This window comes from Carassius carassius, chromosome 41, assembly GCF_963082965.1.
Source record: "Carassius carassius chromosome 41, fCarCar2.1, whole genome shotgun sequence".
Lineage (NCBI taxonomy): Eukaryota > Metazoa > Chordata > Actinopteri > Cypriniformes > Cyprinidae > Carassius > Carassius carassius.
The window spans coordinates 12,527,571-12,552,627 of NC_081795.1; the positions used below are offsets into that span (position 1 = coordinate 12,527,571).

The window sequence follows — 25,057 nt, forward strand, 5'->3', positions numbered from 1 at the left end:
TCAATATTATGCCATAAATGCTGTTGATTGAGCTTAGCTAGTACTAAACACAGCATATTCCTATGAATATACTAAAATCATTATTAAAACTAACTAAAATGTTGTAAAATCTTGAGATTATTTTATTGCTTTCTACTGTACACCCACTCCATTTCAGATTTACTTCTACATATAAAACAGACTTAAAAATCCTGATTTTCTACGGTTTCCGACTTCAAGACCACACTGTATCTCTGCGATTGTAGCACAGCACAATAATAGCTCAGTAATGAACATTATTGTCCCTGCGAGACGAATATATCCATTACCAGAAATCATCAGTGCGAACAAGGAAAGAGAGGTAAAGAGAATAAAAGACAGTAAGAGGGAGTGAGAGAATGAAACACTGGCGGGAATGAGTGATGGCATTTACACACTGACTGTCACATGATCTCCACTCATCACATTTATTATCTGAGATTTTTCCAGTTCTGTTAACGATGGTCTCTATTGGAAAGTATCAAAACATGATGAAATCTCTCTGTGTTTCGTGGGTGAATGAGTTCTCAAAGGCGTTTCCTCATGTTCTTAGGCTCTGTGCTGTCACACAGGTGTGCTTCAGCTAATGGACTATGCCTCGCTCTTCCTTGAGCATCTTCAAAAGCACCATTTACATTTTCCCAGCTGGAGATGAATTTGTAAGGCATCAGCGAAAGCAGGAGATAGGGAAAAGTCTGGTCATTACAGTAATTGGAGGGTAGATGTTATATGGCAGAGAATAAACAGCTAAATGTAACAGCTGTTGCTTGGCAACTCTTAAAGCTAACTTTCACATTGTCTTCACAAGTGTCATTTGCTGCAAATGTAATGAACGACAGAACAAAGTGGATTTCAGTTGTGCTTCACAATGTCAGTTAAAACCTCAATCTGAAATGTGCCTTTTTTATACATTTTTGCCTGTTCAGTGTGTGGGTGTTTCTTATTATGAACACATACACAGTACAACTGAATTCACCAAATTCACCCCAACAGCACAACGCAAGATTCTTCAGGAACTCTCAAAGTACCCCATCAAGGGATGTTCAGGCAGCTCTGGAAATAGTCAATATGAATGTGCACCAATCAAACATTCGAAAAAATGTGCAGAAATCTAGGAAGTCAGCGAGGAAGAAGCCTCAGTTCTGAACAGCACATGAAGAGGCAGACCTCTGGAACAGTGTGTGCTCTGAACAGATGAGTCAAAGGTGGAGATACTTGATGGAAACTATAGACTAAAGAAGCACGGTGGTGGGAGTGTTGTGGTTTAGGGGTGTTTTGCTGCTTCAAGGCCATGCAAACATGCAATCGTCACATAAACTACTGAATGAATTTCACAAAGAGTGCTTGAGGAGAACACAAGGCCAACTAGAAAAAGGCTGAAGCCAAAACATAAGTGGAGCTTTTAACATGAGGATCACCCAAAATATTAAGAAAATTCACAAAGGAATGGCTGGAAGAAATGGGAGATATAGGGACAGCCTAAGTCAAAGCTCAGTTATTAATCCAAACTAAGAAACTTCTTCAAATGTCACATATGGACGGGACAAAATCTCAAATATAAAATAAGCAAAGTGGCTTGTGATCAGTATGGTTAAGTGTTATTATTTAGTTCTCTAATCAGTTCTGGAAATTTGATGGTGAAGTTCAAAGCATGTGCAAGACAAGGCGCTCTGACGGAGGCTGCTGTGTAAGAGACTGAGCCAATCAGTGTTCTGAAGGGCCTTTCACTGAAGGAGCAATTGTTGTGTGCCATTAGTTGTAGATCTGTGTGACGTAAATAACGTTGTGGAAATAAATTGTTCCCGTCTAAATTGTTCCCGCGGCCCACAGGTTGAAACCACTTCACTACAACATCTGCCACCAAAATCTACCATAACTTTTAAAAGTATATATAAATTTATTATATTTTTTGTATACAATTTTCTTATTAAACTTCTTGTTAAAGTTAAAGAGAATGAAAATGACAGCAATGTGATAAGGCAGTACAATTATTTTAAATATCCTTGAAAAATGTAACGATGTCAAACATCTTAAGTGTACTAAATAAAATCAAAATGAAAAGAAAAAAAGTGGTTAAATTATTACAAATTTGCTATATGAAATACACTATCTGTCTCACTAAAGTGCTGAGTAAATCACTCATATTCAACGCCCGTGAATGCGTTTCAAATACAGATATGCAAACATAGGTCCCTCAGGAAAACCAAACATACTGTACACTAACAAAAAACTTTTTGCAGAAAATCTAACAACATCTCTTCATAGCTATTATGTAACATTTATTAATTCAATGATCTTGTTCAAAGTCAAGCTGATATAAAAGCACTAGAAAGCACTAGATATCTCCCACAACCAGTTAGTGCTTTGAAGCCATGAGCTGTGGATTAATTTGGTTTGACATCATGTATTTGTCATGCATCTTTATCTCCTGGCAAATTTTATGTAATGACACGAGACAGTGAACCAGGGCTCTCAAGTTATACCAAAAGACAGACAAATTCATCCAAATAAAGTAAATTGTTAAAATGTATATATATATATACATGAGCCAACTGAACAGCAGAGCTCAATGTGCATGCTGTACACATACAGTAGGATTACAGAACTTGTCCTGAGCATGTATGTCAAGGTGTACAGTATGTGTGTGTGTTTGTGTGTGTGTGTGTGTGTGTGTGTGTGTGTGTGTGTGTGTGTGTGTGTGTGTGTGTGTGTGTGTGTGTGTGTGTGTGTTTGTGTGTGTGTGAGAGAGTGCACATTTCAGCTTTTCACTGGCATGATGGATGATATCATTCTGTCTGGAGCAAAACTGTTCCTAGTTTTGGTTTTGTTCAAACTCATAATGGTGAACACTCTCTCTGCATCTGTATTTAAGTGGGAAAGCCTTAGTTTCCCACTTAAATACAGATGTGTGCATGTGCACATCCATGCTTTCTAGTAATGAACGCGCCTGCAGCGGGATCACATGATTTACATTGTTGTTAATTCTAAGCATGAGAGATACAAGGTGTGGTGTGTGAGTGTGTGAACTGGTTGAAATGTGTGTGTCTCACGGTGAATGCATGAGATTTCAGAGCACTGGTGAACATATTACTAGATATGATGCTAACATTTTTCATAAATGCATTGAGATATACTTTAATATACTATAGACTATTACTGGATTAAAGAAGACAATTTGTGTTTTGGTATTAGAACAGAATAAGAGAAGATGAGACATATCCAGAGAAACGGGAGCTAACACATACAGTACAGCCCAGCCTTTGATCTCCTCCATCCACAGAGAACAGAAGAATATAGCTGCACACACATGCACAGACTTCAAGCCAAGGCACGACTGGCACTGCCAGGTTTAGCCTCTCCATGGCTGTATAGTGCACAAATAGACTAAAGTAGTGATCATGACACTTCATGATATAAGACATCATTTAGGCCACTGCACACACTCACATTTTAAATTCACTCAGCCAGAGTCCTGCAGCCCTGGTTCTCTGGTCACTGGAAAACATCATTCACCTAATTTCTTAAAAACAGTTTTTGTGTTAATCCTTTTTTCTTCTTCTTCTTCTTTAGATCACTTTACAGTAGTAAAGAACAATTATTGGACGTGAACTTTGCAGCCTGTCCTCCAACAAAAAACGACCATATAGGTCGTTTGTGCAAGCATTTATTACGACCTATATTTACGTTTTAAAGTTAAGCACCCTCTAGCGGGCGTAAAAATAAAGACAGGATCTTGTTGCGTCTGTCGTCATGAAATGAGGTATGATGTCATTACCAATCACAACGCACGTTTATTTAAATGCAATGTGTGGGCTTTTTGCACCGATCTCACAGTATTTCCTACATATTTTACTAGGTGGCTTATTCGTTCGAATGACCACACCGAACCCCACCCCTAAACCTAACCCTCACAGAAATCATGCTAAATTATGATTTATTGAGCATATACATTTTCGTGCACGTCCGTTCCCTGGGATCGAACCCATGATAGCATGATTACATATCAATGTATAACGCAATAATCTACCAACTGAGCTACACGAAACGCAAACCAGAGTGCAAATAAAAGAGTATAAAACATTAATATGAAAACGACCTTTTGCCGATAGGGGCGCAATAGTAGTATACGCTCTGTTGGGTCGTATTTCATGGATTTGGACAAACGACCTACACGAGCGTATTGGTTGGAGGACAGGTTGGAACTTTGAGAGAACTCGATTGGAAATTGGAAATTACAGCACAAATGAACAATTTCACATGAATCTAATCTAGTCAAGGAATTAATGTTGGGTGCGTGTGATTAAAGTGAAGAGTTGTTTTGCTAGGGTTCTCCCACTGCTCACAGTCATTCATAATACCCCTCATTAGAGTCCCAATCTTAGGACCCTCAAACAAGTGATTAATTACACTGGAATCTGAGAATATTTAAAGTTTAATACAATTTGATTGCAGCAGATTCAAGCAGCTGCTGCGGGGCACCTTGGTGTACATGTCAGTGAGCATGGTGATGAATCTAAATACTCAGAATCAGTGAGGGAAGTGCATAATGCAGAAAACCGCCTGCAAAGGATGATGGGATGAATTACAATGGGCTGCTTATCAAGACCAATAAGTAACAAACAGGCAAAATTTCAACAGCCTGCATTTGAAAAAGATCTAAGATGCAGCAGAAAAACAGATTCTCTGGTAATGAAAGCTTTTACATATTAAATCCAAAAGCAATGGAGGTGTTGTCACATTTACCATTGTTCTGCAAATTATTGCAGACAAATTATTCATTTCAACATCTTAATTTTATTTTATTTTTCTAGGTTTGTCTATGTAGCTTTTAAGTTTTAAATTTTTGCTTAAGTTTTATTTGTATTTCAGCACTGTAAACCCTAATGCTCAGAGTAATTAATTGTACTGATTTCTGTTAACTTAAATCATTAGAGTTAGTTCAAATCAATAGACTTTGATAAGTGTTTAGAACTTTATGGTTTTTATGAGGTTGTTCAAATGACACTTTTATGATAGCTGAACAATTTTGTTGTTTTATGTAAACTGTCTAAGTAACGTTACATCAATTTAAAATCTTTCAGTATAGCGATTTTGCATCTGACGTCATTCATGTACAAGCAAACTGCATTGAATTTTTATTCTCAAGATGCCATATATATATATATATATATATATATATATATATATATATATACTCAACAACACCTCCATTGCTTTTGGATTTAATATATATATATGTAGTATAACATATCATCTCGTTGTTGACAGTACAGAGTCATGAAATGTATGTATTTAGATGTGTTGCAGGGGAGAAAATGTGAGCTCTTGTTGCTAGATTTATATTCCCACACTGCCTCCACAGGATGTCCACACACAAGAACACTTCATAAGGAGGTAAGCTTTATTTGCAACTGAAATAAACATCCACTGCCAAGATCTCCATCATTATGAAGATCCGGCGAGAAGATAAGCTGAACAGCTTTGATAGGGATGCAGCAGTCTGTAATGCAGGGTCACATGAAAGTCCCTACTCTACCGCCGGTGAGGGGATTGGCTCGCACACCGCACTAACAGAGGGCACGGAATCAATCCTCCGCTCTGAGGACTGGGGAAGAACATTTGGCATAATTTTCCTCTGACTGAAAACCTGCAACATGATCAACTCCTCTGAGTGTTTTCCCACTGGAGGATTTTTAAATATCAATCTATAAAGAGTTAAGTTCTCGAGTCACATGAGCAGCACCGATTGCGGCACAGACATGCAGAAAGGCTCAATATTCAGGGTCATTTCGGGTCACACCATTGGTAGCTGCCAGCAGCTTCCTCTATCGGAATGATCTTTTCAGGATTTGCTATTAGGGTCTGAGGGAAAGAAGTAAGAAAATACTCACAAAATAAAATTGAGTCAATATGAAAATCAGAGAAGAGTTTGAGCGCGGCTGGCCTCTGAATATGTCTCTCTCTCATACATGCACATTCGGTCCAAATCGAAAATTGCAGCAGTAGCATTTCTCCTCATATCAGCCTTTTCTCATGACATCAGCACATTCAAAAGAAGCTCCAGAGTGTTCTGCTCTGCCTTTGTTGGTTTTTATACAATTCACAGATAATATTACACATAAACCTAAATAATTAATGGACGTCAATTTCAAAGACAGCATTGGCGCAGTCACAGCAAAAACCGCCTTTCATATTTTTGGAAACAAATATTTAACAGTTGTGAAATGACAGATTTAGAGACTGTCTTATTGAGCTGACGTAATACTAGCATTCAAGCACATTTGCACTTGCTCTGATAACTGGGTTCCATATAATTCAGAATTCCACAAACAATGAAATGGTTTAAAAATAAAAACACCACACACATGCATATTCATAGATGTTTATGTAAAGAGACTAATCGCAACTGAATGCGGTGAAGCAGATGTGAAGGGTAAAATTAGCTTGTCTTATCAGCGTCATCGGACCCGCACAAAGATATTGAAAAGTTTGGCGTCGCAACACTAGAAGTTGTCAGACAGTGCGAATCTCAAACATATTGTGACTCTTTTGAGGAATTAAGAGACTGTGATTAATTTACCAGCAATCAGAGCCTGGTTAAATGCCTTTTAATGGGGAAAATGAAGTCTAATGAAGATTTTTAAATGAAGATAAATCCCTCTGGCATCATGGTGGGTTTGGCTCCTTCCATGCCCTGTCTTCCTCTAGTAGGATTACAAATGCTAATGAAAACATGATAACGATGACTAATACCTCATTTTTTCCTCTTTCTCTCTATAAAAGTGGCAAAATATCTGAGTCATCAAGTTATAATACTGGATTAGTAGTAGTGACGGTCATTTTTCTCTTTTTCTTGATGTTGAGCTTTTTTATCTGGTAAAACGTTGTGCTTTGAAAAACTGGATCTTTCCATGCTTTTTTATACTTCTGAAAAGCATACGGTTTGTCTACAGGATCTGAAGCCTGTGCTTTGGCAAGGACAGCAGGCCAGTGTGATCATATTACAGGGACAGCTGTGGTCAGAAGAGACCAATTAGATAATAAGCAATTAACTCTTTTGGGCTCTTTGAACGTTATGATGCAATCAAGCATAAGTTTCACAGTCGCACTAACAGTTTCAGAGCCTGGGAGTAATTCACAGTAGAGCTGTAATCGGGCCTTAAAAGTTAGGCCCGACAGGACCCGAGCCCGACAGGTTTCGGCCCGAGCCGGACAAGTACATTTTGATTGACAGCTTTTTAAAAGCCTGAACCCGTTTACAGCCCGATATTATTCAAATGTGCACACACACACAGCTCTTTTGCCTTTGTCAAAAATGAGTCATTTATTCATGTTTTAACATAATTTATTAATAGCTAACGTAGACTACACCACTTGGAAGTTGAAATAAAGAAATAAAATAAGTCCTCTGTGACATCTTAACATCTCAGCACTCTAAATAGACATAGGCTCCTTTAGCCTATAAATAGACCAACACACCAATAAAATGAGTCTTTTTTTAACAAATTATTTGCTTCGCCACTAGCAGCTGACATTTAATAAAAGAATAATGCCAACATTAGCGTATATACTCTGTCCACATTATGCATTTAAGACTCAATGAATATTTAGTTTTCATTTTAAAAAACTTTATTACTCACAGCGATTAGGCTAAGCCTACATGTTTTTGGAAAATGATTGAATCCACTGTAGATGTCTTCAGCTCGTTCCTGCGCTCCCTGATGGTGCGTCATTATTCACTCATTATTCTCATTATAAACATGGTCAAAACTTTTCCACACTTCAGACTTTGCTTTAGTTGCTGGTGCAACCAAAACGTATTCGCCAGAGGCAAGCCTCCGTTACACCCACTAAGCATTCATTTTTGCATCTTTCTCGCGCTAATCGAAACACATCACATGACCGCTCGTTTACCGCGCAAACCGGAGCGCAAGCCCGAGCCCGACCCGAGCCCGCGTAAGATGATATAAATTAAGCCCGAACCCGACCGAACCCGTTGGGTCCCATCGGGTCCCGTCGGGCTCGGGCAAAGATCTTAAGCTCTAATTCACAGTGCATTATTTGAGTCAGCCATATTTGAATGTTTTAGGTCTGCTTCAGTTCAAAAAGTCAACACCCTTCGAGATGCATTTATAATTGCGCATGTTTCAGACTTTCTCCGGCCAGCTCACAGACTTGAGGCTTTTGATCAGAATCAAAGGCAAACTGAATGACTAAACTAGCAGGCAACGCACATTCGGACATAACTCTCAGAAATGTAAATTATGTTTCATTGTTTATTTTTCAACTGCAGTGTGAAATGCCTTTTTTAGAATTTAGAGAATCCCCTGAAGATTGCCTTAATGGCAGGGTAGGTAAAAAAATGTATAAAAAACTTTTTTTCCAAATTTGTTTAAACTTTATTTATATATCAATACATAATTAAAATGTAAGTACTCTGAAAAAGAAAGTATACAAATCGAGTGACTGTAGACCTCTCACGACCTCTTTAAAGACAGCTCATTATTTCCATTCACTCCACCCCCTCCCTTCTGGGCTCCTTCCAAAGCCTCTACTATGGCTCGCTAAGTAATGTTATGTTAGCTATATTACGCAGCTACGTGTGCTAATGACACATGCTTCATGAAAAAAATTTGTATGATCAAAATACAAAAAGAAAGATTTACCTGTCCAGCAGAAATAAAGCCATCAAGGAGTCACTTTTCAGCCCCTTGAGTTCCCTCAGTTCTCGCCATCGCTGGAAAGCCACGCCGATATTAACTCGTGTTTTATTTCTTTGTTTATCCAAAGACTTTTTGTTCATTGCCTTTTCTTGTACTGTTACTGTCTTCCTTTTTTTGCCTGGTTTGCCTTCACTAACTGCATAGGCTGGTACTGTGAATTTTGCTTGCTGTTTCTCTGCCATTGTTTTGGTATTCCTAGGATCCGTGCCTGTTGAATTCCTCAAATCAAACGTGCACACGCAAGTGGGCAGGTCATGTGTGGCAAAAGGGTGGTTGCCATGGTTGCGAGAGAGTGACAGTCGCCTAAGCCAATCCTATGTTTTGTCCCGAAATGGAAATAATGAGCTGTGTTTAATACAGATTAAACGGTCTAGAGTCACTCGATTTTTATACTCTTTTTATCAGAGTACTTACATTTTAATTATGCATTGATATATATAGAAAGTTTAAACAAATTTGGAAGAAAGTTGTTTATACATGTATTACCTACCCTGCCTTTAAAGGAATGAACCTAGAAAAATAAATAAATAAATAAATAAACTGTAAGAAAAACCAATCATTAATTATATATTTAATAATATAAAAACTGGAATATAGAGACTGCCTCATGTGAACTACTTTAAATTTGACATTTAAATAACTTTCTTAGTTAATTTCTCTATTCATAGTATGAAGAAGAGCAGGTATTCTGCTGAACTTCTCATTTTCTGTTCCAAAGAAAGTCAACATGAGTGTGAGTAAATATTGACAAAATGTAAATTTTTGTTTAAACTATGTTTGTTTAAAAATGGTCCCACAAAAATTTCTTCAAATACAGTACTTAAATAAGTTGTTTTGACACAACAGCATATCACCATTATTTGGAATGGTCTATTTTGGATGAGAGTAACTTATCAGAGAGTCATTTATTAGTGACTGTATAAATTGTAATCCCCATTTGGCAGCTCATTGGGGTGTGTATAAACCTGTGTGAGAAGAACTGTCACTGCCGAGGTAGAGATGGAATCGATCCAACAGAGGGAAACACACTCATTGCTAGAAAGAGGTGCTGGTAGCATGATTTTATTGTATTTTTATATACTATTACAATATGTATTCATATTTATTAACCATTATTAATTTGCATTACATTTTTTGTAATTTGCATTTCATGCTTTTGTCATTTTTATTATTTTTTTAAATATATATTTACATTTGTTTCAGTTTTAGTAAATGTATCACTTGTACTTATTTCAGCTTTTCATCTAATACTATACATCTTATTTAACATTTTATTATTTAAATCTTTCATTTCATCTTTGCTCAATTAAGGGACAGTTAGCCCAGAAATCTAAATTCTGTTACCATTTAATCACCCTCATGTCGATCATACCCATTGTAGAAAACAAAAGAAGATATTCTGAAGAAGTTAAAATGTCTCTTTCTGTGTTCCTCTAACAAAAGTCATTTTGGAACAACATCAGAGTGAGCAAATGGTGACAATTTTCATTTTTGGATGAACAATCCCTTTAATTCCAGTAATAACATTGTTTTGTTTTGCCACTTTCATTTCATTTGTGGGGTGACTCACTTGCACTGCTTCAACCATGATGTGTGCAATGGCACCATCGATCATATGTTAACAGATATATCACATAGATTACAGCTTACTACTTAGAGCTATGTTCGTGTAAACCAATTTTATCAGCTCAATTACGCTCCAGCAGCTGATGTAAGGGCTGATTGCAGAGCTTCCTAAAAAGCATGTAATTGCCTGCAGAATGCCAGAAAATTCAGAGGCTGAAATATTGTTGCACATGTTATGGTTTATGATCTGCTGTGAACAAACCATCTATCAAAAGATAAAATATGATGGCAATTATAATTGCAGATTTGAGTTACAATAGAGGCTTCGGTCTGAAATTCATGTTAGCTAATCTCTCAAACTTGCTAAATCAGGTCTGATCACGATTCTGTATTATATCAACAAATATCAATTCCACCAACATTATCTCTTTTATTTTGAGTTTTGTTTCTAACTTCCACCTCATCATGTCCTCTGCCAGCAACAGCCAATAGCAGCCAGAAAGAGAATGGTGTTTTATTGACCACTGCCTGATCATATACCAGTCTTATTAAATCATTTATTCACATAATTAGTTTTACACATATAACGAGATAACATTTGGCATACATGCTTAAATTTATTGGAATTTGTGCCTTGTGAAAAGAGAATGGGCTCCTGTTAAATATCTTATCGCGTTTTGTTCCCTACTATAGTCTCCTCTTTATTGTTTAATGTTGGCATTAAGACATGATTTTCTGTAAATCTACATTGCGTATGCATTGTAAAAACAGCAACAAAATCGACTTGACAATGCAATTATATATTCGGGATGAAACCTTAACATTAAAAGGGCAGCACTTTCTCGACATTAAAATATTTAAATTAAGATGCACAGATGTAATCTATTTGAAAACATTCTATCCTGCAGGATTCTGTCATTGCCATTTAAATACAGCCGACAAAAACAATTTACTAATCACTGCTGATAAAACAATGCACTATGCAACAACTGAAGAGGTAAATTCAAAGTCAACTGTCAATGTTATTTTTCAGCAGAGCATTTCTAAAGATCTAATTAAAATATTTATTTATTTTATTTTATTTATTTATTTGAATAATCTGACAGGACAACATATAGTATGTGTTATTTTTATGACAACTGGCCCTGACCTGACATTAACAAAACAAACCTGTTCACTGGATACAAAGCCTGTCATCTTTAGTCAAGATAATAATTTTCAAGATTTCTTTACCCACACACACATATACTGTATATATATATATTTCAGACAATATAACCATGGAAAGAAATCAATGTCAAGCCTGGATTGTTACACATCTGGATATATATATATATATATATATATATATATATATATATATATATATATATATATATATATATATATATATATATATATATATATATATATATATATATATATATATATATATATATATATATATATATATATATTAAAGTCCAACCAGATGTGTAACAATCCAGGCTTGACATTGATTTCTTTGCATGGTTATATTGTCTGAAACCATTTCAATCATTCATTTACACAGATCATGATTTCTTTCTCCCAGTGAGAGGAATATATGTATTTAAAAAAAATTATATTATTTTTACATGCATTGTGATATCCATTCCAGAAGATATCACATTATCATCTGCAAAGGCACTTTTATAGGCCAATTCACATAAAAGTCAAGCCTATAAATGCTTATTTCATGTATATTTCAATAAACTGTTAAAAAAGAGAGAGAAAGAAATGCAAACAGTGCTGAAAGTGTAAATCTATGTGATGTACTGGTATTTCAGTGTAAGAAATATTTTAGATGGAAATGAATTCATTCAAAAGCTTGGTGTACGAATGACCAAAGTCTTTTGAGAAAGAAGAAAGCAGAATCTTAAAGACGTCTAAGCTAAATAAAATTATTCTCCTCTTATCAGAACCTCACACAAAAACCACCCAACAAAACCGTTCCAGAGATAGACTTCAACAATAGCATCACTAGTGCTTAATTAAAACCCTCGTCCTTTCAATAAGCTCAGAAACGGACTCAAATGAACTGGAGCTTCACCTACTCACAGAAGAAGATTCATGATCCCACTTAGTTTGCAATGAAAAAGTAATGGGGATTGCGGCAGCTGATTTATTTTCTGTGTTAAAGGGTAAATCGGTTGATTATATAAACATCTTAACCTCAGTTCACTTCACTCAACACAAATGCTGCTGATATTCCTCAAAAATGAAGAGAAGAGCACTGCAGCAAACAGTAGCCTTGCCCCCTTGCACTGTTCTCCAGGCATTAGCATTTTTCCTTCCTTTCGTTCTTTTGCAGCCACCCCACCTGGGAATACAACTGTATCCTGATCTGAAGAGAAGCCAAACAGTTTGTGTGGGAAACCATGTTGCATGCTGTGCAGGGCGTCTATTTGAAGTCTGACTTCAAATACGTGAGCTTACACATTATGTGGGAGTGCTTGTGCAAATCATGTTTTTGCATGTAGACAGTTTGTTTGGCCATATTCATATATTTTACGGTTTAAAAATACACATCACTGTCAAAACTGCATTGTGGACTGCAACACGTAAAAGATGTGTTTAAACTTTGAAGAATAACAGGCTTGTGAAATCGAAATACAACCCGACACTTTCCTTTATATTTCCTTTTCTATTTTGACAATAGACATCTCAGTTTTCATGGTAGGGATGCTTGAGATTAAATGTGCAGATGAATTATGGGGTTAAATGATCAAAATGCTGCACTGCTGAGACCTTATTAATTTTTGACCCTTTTAGGTGCATCTCACATCTTTACTTTTTAATTACTTAAGGAGCAAACTGGACTCAGCACAGCCTTGTTGGACAGACAGACACTGGTATGATATGAAAGAAAACCTTGATTCTCTCCATTTAAACATTAGTTTCACAGTAACTGGTCTCATAAACAGAAAAAACATTGCTCAAGTTCACATTAAATTTGGAAGATTAAACTAAGATTTGTTTTACTTTTTGAATGTCATTCATTCATATAAACACTGATTAAAAAACCTGTTAGGCTTAAATTCACTCACTACGAACTAAAGCATCACTGCTTTATCATTGAACACCAAACTGCTAATTTTCAATCTAAACTTTTTTTGATGATGATGATGATGATATTAATTCATACTAAAATTAACTGGATACAAACAGCATCATGTTCTCAAAATCAATCAGGATTTCCCTTAAATACATCTGGGAGTTATAGTTTCTGCTTCTTCGTTGAACCTCAAATTGGTCATTTTTAACTTTTGAATGTTCTTAAGTGACATTAACATCAGATTCTGAACATCTAGGCCCACAACCACTCCTTTTACCACTCCAATTCCCTTATTTTAAAGTAAGGAGTAAGTTCTTCTTCACAAATAAAAGCATCTCTGTTTTATCACAGCTTCGTTGATTTCTTTTCTCGTTTATGGCATTAGATGCAGAGCTAGATGTCATTTTACTATCTACGCTCGTAGAAGGAACAGACAGGTTTTTTTATCGCCACATGTGCAAGCACAGGCAGACAGCACTGACTGGCAGCCCAGTATGAAACTGCACTCTCGTGCCTGGGAATCACAGGCTCTGCTAGATAGCAACTTGCATTGACACACACACACTCTCTGTCACAGTCCCGTTTTCTTGAACAATTTCAGTGAACATGGCAGTTGTTGTTGAGTCTCTTTTGTCTATATGCAAGCCTTCTTTTGTAGTACAATATCAAAAAAAAAAAAAAACATTTAGGCCTATGAGTTTTTATAACGACTAAAAGCAGACTTCTGAATTTTTGAATAGGCTTTTATATTTAATATTAAATTTCTTCAAATAAAAGCTTGCCTTCTAGATTCTGCACATCTTCTCTGTCTCCACGGTGTCCAGACTTTTTAATATCCGCAACTACTGTAGCATTTCGTGCATTTGCCGTTTTGCATCAAAAACGCAGATCAAGGACCATTGTGATACAGCACATATGGTTGGAAGTGGTGTTCCTGAACTGTATTTGTACTGCCTCCAGTAAGTTTTTTACAAATTCCTCAGGAAGGCAACAGGAGGTCATAAATTAGTCCTAGTGCTACAAGTCAGAAACAAGAACTGTTTCACAGAACAGCTTTCGACATTAACACCATTAGGACAATTATTGACAATTTCAATTCGGAGAAGAGGTTGTCAAATTTGGGGCAAGTAATTGAGATCACGTGTAAACCCAAGAGAGTACTACACAAGATCCTTGGATTGACTTCCCCCACCTACCAGAACCAGACTGAAATTCCTAAAGGGGGCCTTTTAACCTCTGGTCTCCACAGAAATCTTTGTCAAGAGAATGGCACAGAAACTGTCTTTTCTACACATATATGGACCAAAATGAACTCAAAAAGACTTATAAATCAATATCAGTCCATCGCTTAACTCATGTTTCATCACTTATTGTGTATGTCTTTTAATAACTATTGGATAGCTTAAAGATACATATTCATGTTTCGTATGTATGTGTTTGAATCTGTTAGCTTGAAACAGTTCTGACCATCAGTTATTTGTCAAATGTATCATATTCTTGTTATAGGAATCATGTCAAAAATTATACCCTGCAAGAGCGGGAAAATTCGGACCACGTGCTTGATAAGATAATATATGATTTATGATACCCCTGAGCCAAGACAATATCTGATCAAGACAACATTTGAGGTGTGGCCAAAAGGCCATTTTAAATACTTAGGACACCATAAAATCTTGCTTTTAGCTTCTAGCTTTGCTTCTTAGCTTTTGCTATTAGTCATGTTTGCTTTTAGTTCGCTTTTAGCCATGTTTTTAGTCATCACTGTTCTTTGAGCGCGGTTCCAGCGTGCGCCGGCCTGCACACCTTCTGCTACTTAGCCACGATGAGAAGAAACACCACCTAGTCTCGTCAAACTTCACTTCTTTTCTTTTCCGTTTGAGAGTTTCGTGTTCTGAGTTTGTTAATCCCGTGTCTCCGAGTCTGACCTCGAGTGCCCGTTCAACTTCAACCAGCCACACAACTCCGCATCAGCCAACGGCCAACCACGGGCTTCCCAAGACGTCACTTGAACAACTACTGATATGAGCCAATCAGCAACATCGGGAAACCCCCCTTTCAACGACAACTTTACACAGGAGACGCAAGTAGTACCTCCAGACATTTGTACTGGTGTATCTAATATAATTTTAACCTCATTGAGGAACTCAATGCGAGGGTTAATTAAGTGATTGATGGCTGTTCATGTCTATGCAATTTCACGTATTGCTGTAAACTTGGGACTTCACATTTCCATTCTCTTAAACTCATTCTTCCCTAACGTTCTATCTTCCTGCAACTTGTATGAATGTCTGAGTGCGTGTGCTTATGTATTAGATTAGTTTAAATGTCTTAGATTTATCTAATAAAGCCATATTCATTTCGAAAAGAGAAGTATCTTGTGTTTTGTGCTTACAAGTTAATTCCTTAAACTGACGATCCTGTTACTGTGCTAATTGATAGTGTTTTCACTATACTTTGGAAATTAATATCCAGCGCAGATTTGATGTTAAACGGCTCGTTCAGTGAAACTCAGGGCGTCTCAGTGAAACATCATCAGCCGTGAAACAGTGATTCTGTTCAAATTCCCTTTAAAATCTTAAATGATTCCCTTAGAGCTAAATTGACCCGTTTCCCTTACAGTGGCCTACAATCTTTCGGCACATACTGACCAATTCTGTCACATTCCACTGGCTTAATATACAGTACCTTCGTTGACCACCAGCTGGAGGGAATGAGCCCTGCAGGGCAAACTCATAATATCAATGTCCGTTATGGTTTTAGGCATATTAATTGTGTTGTCACGGACAACAGTGTGAACTCTTGATCTGTCAATTTTCCATCTATGTCAGCAAATGCTTGTGAGATTGCCAACTTAGTGTGAGAACCGGTAAATTATTTTGCATAAAGCAAGACTTTGTTAAGTTTAAATTCACAATTGATCCACAGAGGAGTGAAGATGAAGTTTACTCGTCTGTCTAACATCTAAAGACCAAATATCTGTGGTGAAGCTTATCATGGATTCATTAAGAAGTGCGGTTGTATATCAGACATCTGCAAAATAACCATGACTCTGTTAAAGTGTAGCGAGGCTCAGGGTGTCTTACCAGTAGGGTTGAGAATCATTAGAAATTTTCCAGTTCCGATTCCACCTAACAGTTCCAGTTCCAGTTCCATTTAAATCATTAATCTTTAAAAAAAAATAGTGGTAAGGAAAAATGCACAATGTTCAACTATTCAATGCTCAATACTGTTTATTACTTACTGTCAACTTTAATTTAACATATATTACAGTATACAGATCTTTATAAATAGGGTTGGGTATCGTTAGAAATTTTCTGGTTCCAATTATGGATCCATTTAAATTAATTATAACTATATTATATATATACTTTTTTTTTTTTTTTACTATTTTTCTTTAAATTAATGTAGTGTTGCTGGAAGGTAGTAAGTAATGTTGAGTAATGCTAGTCCATCAATCAGCATGTGCTTCAAAGTTGATGGTTTTTTTTACATTATCAATAACATAATGCTTTTCAAGCAGGAATGAGCTGGTTGGCCAAATAGTACCTTGTGGGCTAAGACTCTTGTTAATTCCCTAAATTAATTAAATATAAACTTATAACCATGTATCAACACACTCCATAAAGCCCCTGTTTTACAAAATAATAATGCAGAGATGGTGTGATGCAATGAGTGGTTTCCACATTTTTAAACATTTAAAATGCTTGAAAATAAATATTTTATATCACTTTGTTTATCACTCTTGAAATTACCTCTACACTAAATAATCTAACCTTCACACTTACAAAACAATAGCAGTCTATTTATTTAGTGATCCAAGCAGAAGTCAGTATGTATATACAATATAGGACAAATATAATGTAATTGGCGACAGGTGCTGCACGCTGCCAGTACATGCAGTCAGACAAAAATTACATGCACATTCATCAAAGTGTGCGTACAGTCGTGGAAAACGATGTGTTCGCCAGTTAAAGACGTGACACGGCGTGGCGCCTCTGTGGAGTGTTCTTCATTGGAAACTATGTGCTAAGTAATTAAATAGGCAGTGCAGCATTTCTATTAGCTGTTTTGTGACATCCTTTATTGGAAACGCCTGCACAAGGTTGCACTTGGTCATGTGTCACACCAAAACTGTTTTCAGAACTGAAACTTAGAAATTGCTCACGGTCCCGGTTCTTGAAAAAAAAAAAAAGAACCGGTTCTGAATAAGTTATTTTGTACTGTCAGATTTCAATTTTCTGGTGCTGTCAAATACTTGATGCATGATTGAGGGAGTCATGCTAGCCTTTGTTTGGCATTTAGCTTTTATAGCTGAAGCGGCCTCCACTTTATCTTTGATGAACTCGTCATATTCCTTGGCATGTCAACATTTAAGTGTAATCAAATTAGTTGTGTTAAAACATTTTTTTACGGAAGTTCCGTTATTAAACAGAAAACAGGTATTTTAAATTCACATTATTACTGTTTTCAGTGTATTTTTACAGCCTTCAGCATAAGAGACGTAAAAAACGTCTTGGCGACTCAAAATTTTTCATATGTATGTATGTATTCAAGATTTAAATAAATAACACATTTTATTTTAAAGTTCCACCACAACATGAGGGTGTGTACATAAAAGAGTTTTACATTTAGAACTGAACTGTTCCTTTAAATTTCATTAAATAAGTGAATTTTTCTTGCAACATGAAGCCTTTAATCAATATAGTATTAATAAAGTACTTTAATTTGCTGTTCGTCTTAATAAAACAACTCTTCTATAGACTTCAGAGAGTGACATTTCAAGAATCGCATTTTAAAGATCATTATTGCCCTGGAAGCTCACTCTGAAATTGAATTTTGCACCTGATCCAACATTATGCTGATCTATTATTTTCCGTCTGCCAAAATGGGGCAGAGCACCATGTGACGCTCTTTCAGATTTATCAGTTAAATGTGCTTGAACTGATAAAGCAGCCACATTTATCTGCTCGAGAAATCAATGTTCGCTGTAGTAAATGTTAATTTTAGCAAAAGGGTGTCTGTACAGTTAACCCAGTTTAACAGAGACACTTCTCCAGCGATAAGCTTCAAAGAAAGTTCTGAATAATCTGAAAAAATTTAAAATACTACTTTGAATCAGCTCTGAAAAGAACAGAACCAAACATAAAAAGAAAACCATGTAACCTAACAAACCAGCTTCCAGTTCAAGGAATAAAGTTCAGCCCGTTTTATATCTAAGAGAACAAAGAAGTGCTGACATGGCCAGATGCTGCTAGTTCCTGGCAGGAGGACAAAGCAACACATAAAATAATTGCACATCTTTGCAGTGTGATATCCTTGTAGCTTCTCAGCACCTATAAAAGTAGGGTACAGTATCCATTTCCATAGAGAGGCTTCTGCTACAACATATCTCTTATAAGGCTCAATATGACAGTCAGGAATTAAGGAAGACAAAAGATGACTGTGTGACCATGTTACTGTATCATAAATTCAGTGCCGCAGTGCATAAATAATGCAACATTAATTTCCTCGGACATCCCTTATGTGGCAGATTTTTTTAAACTAATGTTCCAGGGTCAAAAGAGAGATCTCATTATGTGCACTTGTAAGGATTACAAAAAAGCTGATATAATTTAATATACACTGGTTGTGTCCGCTGTGCTTTGGAATTCATCTTATTTTTTAATAAACATATGGGGCATATTCTTGCTGAAAAAAAATCACTGATTTACTGTGCATTAAAAAAAAATACTTTTATGAATAGTGTATGATTCATTCAGAAAGAAGCTATTATGTTCCGATTCAACAACTATAATTCAAAAACAAACAAAAAAAGGCATGTATTCAAGGATGGCCCATTGTACTTGCAGTGCCTGGTGAAAGAAGTGAGCTCTGAGCACATTCTTTAGAAATAGAATTAAGACCAAGGATGTTTCCTGTGAACCTTGCAATCACTTCACTGTAACACATTCCAAAAAAGAAGAAGGATGCTTTGCCAGGAAACATTCGTCACTTGAATGAAAGGGCGTAATCTTCTCCACACTTCCCTCTAACAAACACTGTTCATTCTTTTAAGATTAATCACTTTCAGGGTAAAAAAAAGAAAGCAAAGCAGACACAACAGCAAACGGAAAGCAATTACAAAGGTAAAGGATTTTCAAATTCAATATGAAAATAATTAAATAATTGAGCTTAGCAATACATTGCTAAGAAAGTAATATTCACCTATTAATAATGTTTTATAAAAACACATTAAGGTTAACTGACAAATTGTGGTAGGAAATATAATTTATATATATATATATATATATATATATATATATATATATATATATATATATATATATATATATATATATATATATATATACTGCTACTTTTTCTGGCCAAGAACTGCCTGCTTAGACAGGAAGGGACCACCCAAGACCTAAAGTGTTAATTAATTAATTAATTAATTAAAGGAATAGTTCATCCAAAAATTAAGATTTACTAGGAATGTGGAGAAAGTTAGCATTAAAGTCAATCACAATTTACCAACCTATTTGTTTAGAACAAGCAATATTATGGATAGAGGACTTGCAACAGTTTGAAGTTACATCTTAATGATGAATTTGTTTTTTACAAACAAGTAAAGTTGTGTGGATTACTTTTGAATAATTGTAGTGCTTTTATCAGCTGTTTGGACTCTCATTCTGACGGCACCCATGGGTGCTGCAATGAATCCACTGGTGAACAAGTCATGTAATGCTAAATTTCTCCAAATCTGCTCGGATGATACTCGATTCAACTTTCACAGATTTTAAGTACACATTGCTTCATTTCAGGATGGACAAAAAAGTAATGTGTAATTCAGTTCTGTAAGGAAGTCAGAAATTGATTCATCAGCTCACTGTAATTGGGTAATTCAATATTGATCAGTCTGATTCAAACCGTTTACTGTATTTGTGAATGTCTTTGAATGATTAATTAAAAGAATGGGCTGATAAGAGTTATTTACTTGAGAATTTGACTATACGGATCATGCTGTATGCTTTTGATTCACTAAAAAAGTACCTCAAAGGAGTCTTTTGTTGTGAATCAACTAAACTGAATACTGACTCTGCTGCTGAAATTGCCAATTAATCAATAATCAATCACTCAATCAATGAGTTACTAAAATGGTCATATTTCCTCAGACATACACTAAATAAGTGCAATGTAGCAAAGTTTTTATGTGCTTTTACAGTTTAAATGTGTTTTAGACAGGGCTCAGTTTAACACCATCCATCCCAACAGAGAAACTCAAGAAGGGGTCACTGCATTGCTACTGACAGCGGGGCCATTTCCTGCAGCACACCAGGGGCCTCAGCATTTCATAGGGTTCAGCTCTATCCAAGTGATCTGCCTCTAAACTAATCTAGAACAGCGGAGTAAACAGATGCACTTCGGCTCGCTGTCCCAAATTCCCACCGGAGCTCCGGCTTTCCTCCTGTTTGCCCTGGCTGCAGTATTCTGTTGGTTTGTCAGTCCATTCGGCTGGATGGTTGGATGCCTAGCTATCTCTCAGATAGAGTCTCAGCCCCTTCCTGTGATCAATGCAGGTACCAGAGTGTTGGTTAAGAGGAGCAGAGCCAAACATGATGGCAGCCCTCATGCCACCTCAGCCAAACTCAACACAGGGTTTTACACACTGACATTTCACTCTCACTGTGTCTTTCTTTCACATTAACGCAAATACACACACACACACACACACACACAAACAGGAACTGTGTATTTGTATCTCCCTAGAGATCAATAAAAAGACAGTTTGTGGGGATAAAACACACCAAATCATGAGGGCATGACAAACTCTCCAAATTAAGGGTCAATTTTGTAAATCCCAGCAAAAACAAGGCCTCTAAGCATATGGGCATTTGGGTATGTGCAGAGGAAGAACCTTACAAATGGTTTCAAATAGCAGGACACGACACATGGCATAATGACCAAAGATGGACTCCCTGTCCTGGCCCAATGTGGTCAATGCTGCATCACAACAAACACAGAAAAAGTGAGAGATACAAGTGACATCATTTTTTCAAATAAAGCAACAGATGTCTACATGTAGCTTCACAGCAGTGCCACTGAACATAACATTACATAAAATGACATTTCTGCATCATGAAGAAGTCTGAATTTATGCCTCCAGTACTACAGGGAAAATAGCTCTGTCCCGGTGACAGCCTGAGTATATAGTCTACTTCATCCTATATGTTAATAACATAATAAATCTGAATATGATGATATGAACTGTCTTTCCCAACAGACCAATGCCTGAAACACACAGGCATGGTGTATACTCAAGTTATGTCTTACATTCTGTGTTACAATGAAAATTTTTCCTCCAAGGACACTGCAGTTCTGCAGGCTGGCACGTCTGTCATCCAGGCCACGGGTGTCTGAGAGATGCATTATCCAGGCCCCGAACGCTCCACACAAAGCAATATTAGATTCTCCGGTTCCACTTCCTGCTGCGCCTCTAATCTGATTGCAGTGTCACCACACTTCCCCATGTGCCTATTAGATTGACTCAATTTGATAATGTGAACGAAAGAATATGGAAGACATAAAGGTATTTGATCACTGCAGCAGAAATAGGGAGGGACGTTTCGGCTGAAAATATGAGAAAAAAAAGCATTTTGGCTTCACAGAAGGCATTCATGTTATGAGCTTTCAGCGAGTGCTGGGGTGCAAGGGTGGGTGAAGAACATAAGCATGAGGGGCTTCATTTTGCACAAGATTTCTTATGCGAGTCATTGACAGTAGGTGACAAGGAAGGTGTCGTGGGTGAGGCTTAAGATGAGAAGCTAATATTGTGTTCAGACAAAAACATGAACAAGAGATATCCTGAAAAGGGAAAGCAATATACCAGAAATTAATAATCATTGGCTTTTTTTAATGTACTTTAGTGTTAAAGGAATAATTATATCAAAATGAAATTAACTAACCCTCAGGCCATCCAAGATGTAGAGTTTCTGGAACAGTTTTGGAGAAATTTAGCATTACATCACTTGCTCACCATTGAATCTTTTGCAGTGAATGGGTGCCATCAGAATGAGAGTCCAAACAGCTGATAAAAACATCATAATAATCCACAAGTAATCTATATGTTTCTGGTCAAAATACAAGGGCATAATACATAATATTGCACTCACTAGTGAAAAAATTCCCTCGTCTGAATCGGGAGAGAAATATGCACAGATCAGAGCACTGTTTACAAGCTTTAATTGATGGACTGGAGTCATGTTTTTATAATCCATTTGATATCTCATTCTAACGGCATCCATTCACTGCAGAGGATCCACTGGTGAGCAAGTGTTGTAATGCAAAAAATTTTAAATCTGTTCTGATGAAACCAACTCATCTACATCTTAGATGGCTTGACAATAAGTACATTTTCAGCAAATCTTAATTTTTTGTTGAACTGTTCCTTTAAGATAGCCTGGAGGTGCATGCAAATTGGAGTGAAGGGCTGGAGCATCAGGATGCAGTAAACTCATTAACACCTGATCATTTCTTCACTTCAGGATCTGTCTTCCGTGAGCTATTGCACCTGTCGCATGTGACTTTGTGATCCACCCTTCATCAGACTCTGGCCAAATCATAATGCAATGGAACAAATCCAGATTTATGGATTTCTGAAGCAAGTGGCAGGTAATCACATTTTAAGAGGGGATGTGAAATGATCTATCTGAGCTCTGAGCTAGTTTGTTCACTGTAAAATTAAAGCTATCCATTTGTGCCCTTGGAGCCTGAAAAACATGCTGCCTTGATGTTAGGGTTTTGTGGGGAGGTTGCTATGACAGTTTGGAATCTTTTTAGTGTGATGCTTTGTGGTTTCTAATGTTGCCGAAAACAAGGCCCACAATTTTAGTTATTATTCATGTCTGTATCACAAAACATTATTACAATGGGTTATGCACCAAAGCTGAAAACTAAAGATTAAAAGGATTAAGGGTTTGTTACAATAACTAAGAGCAATGGTAATATCTATCAAAATAAAAATACCATTTTAGTGATCACTTTAGACAAACTTCAATAGTAGGAATGCTGCTAAACTAATGGCAAGTTACTGGTGATACAGTGTATTGATTCTTTCAAATGTCAAAAATTACAGTTAAAGTCTGTGTGAAAGGTTAAAGGGGAAAAAAAGAAAAAGAAAGACCAAAAGCTCATGAACAGAGATGGAATTACTTGTACTGCGTCTTTTGAAATGAAAGGACAGCTCACTGATGCCTCTACTGGCCACCAACATCTCCATCCATTAGATCGCTCACATTAAGGTAACTCTGCTTGACTGAGTTTCTTAACTCTTTCTAGCAGTCCTCAGATCACAAGGGACCATCCGTTTCACACTGCCTGATTCCTCCCACCTCAACAACCCTACCAACAACTCCAGGGGAGTTATAATGAAATCTGATATGAGACAGAACTCTGATGGAACCAATATTTTTACAAGAGACAACAATCAACTCAAGAGTAATGTGTGTAAAGACCCAGAATCAGTGGTGATAAGGGTCAAAGAACAATCTGCTATAAACAGCTAGCATGGTAGTTATCCAATTCAACCCCCTGGGAGTTATTATCATTATTATATAAAATAACGGAATATAGAACAAAATAAGAATTACTTCTATTGTAATATTTCTGCAAGAAGCCCTTAGAGCTTTTCTTTCATTGACAACAGCTGGTTTATAAGCTTAGTTCTCATTACAAGTTTAGGAAAAAATTGTTGCTGCATGTTGCTTTCACATTACAAGTAAACCAAACTCAGAGAAGACAAAGACGAGAGATGAGTTTGTGCAGAGCAGCATTTAAAAAGATTCAAACCAGTTTGAGAGACTGAAAACACCATATCATGAGCTGCTTGTGTGTACAAGAACACAGTGAAGGTGCATATATTTATAGAATTAAATCGCAACCTTCGCTATTTGATAATCACACAAAGCCATATTACATGTTCATATTACATATTACACTGAACTGAAGAAAAAAATAATGGTTTCTCATGCCGGAAAGTAGTCTGTGATGAAAAAACAGACATTTGTTAACTGGATCTTCAAAAACCCTCTGAGAAGCACAGAGCTAATTATTTTAAACGCTAAGCTCAAAGGAATACAATGGACAATGAGAATGAGACTTCAGCATTATTAAAGTCAGAAACACACAAATGATAGAGCGAGTTCCATGCATCGGCTATCAGATGCCGTTGAACTTGGAATTCATACCACGGCCTTTCTTTATTTGTAGCTCATATCTCCATCAGCGGCTGTGTGAGGAGATAAACGAAGCAGCAGCGGCATGTACCCTGGACATTTTAATTACCTGCTCTTTAATTCACACTGACCCTCACTGAACTCTCATCAGCCAGCTAGACCTCTGATAAGAGCCTGCCACTCACGTGGCCTCGGCTCACGGTGGACTTAACATAACTCAGCTCTGGATCACGGCAGAGAGCAGGTAAAACACGAAGGCGGAAGATGAGTTCAGATTCTGTAGTCTTGCTAAGTGAGAGCTGATCTGAAGAGTGGTGAAATAACTGCAATGAAGCAGGGACATCCATTATTCAATTAAGAGTTCAACTTAATGTGTTTCTGTGCTTAAAACAATTAGATACACAACTGATGAAAGAACGCTTTCTCTCCAGCCTCTCACCACCCATATGCAACACTATTCA

The 25,057-nt window shown here is 36.7% G+C and overlaps 1 protein-coding gene across 1 annotated transcript in view; it reads right to left on the reverse strand.

Moving 5' to 3' along the window:
* Positions 1-25,057, reverse strand: part of LOC132122760 (glutamate receptor ionotropic, kainate 4-like) — a 351,304-nt gene that overhangs the window by 219,770 nt on the left and 106,477 nt on the right. The gene's annotated exons all lie outside the window — the stretch shown is intronic.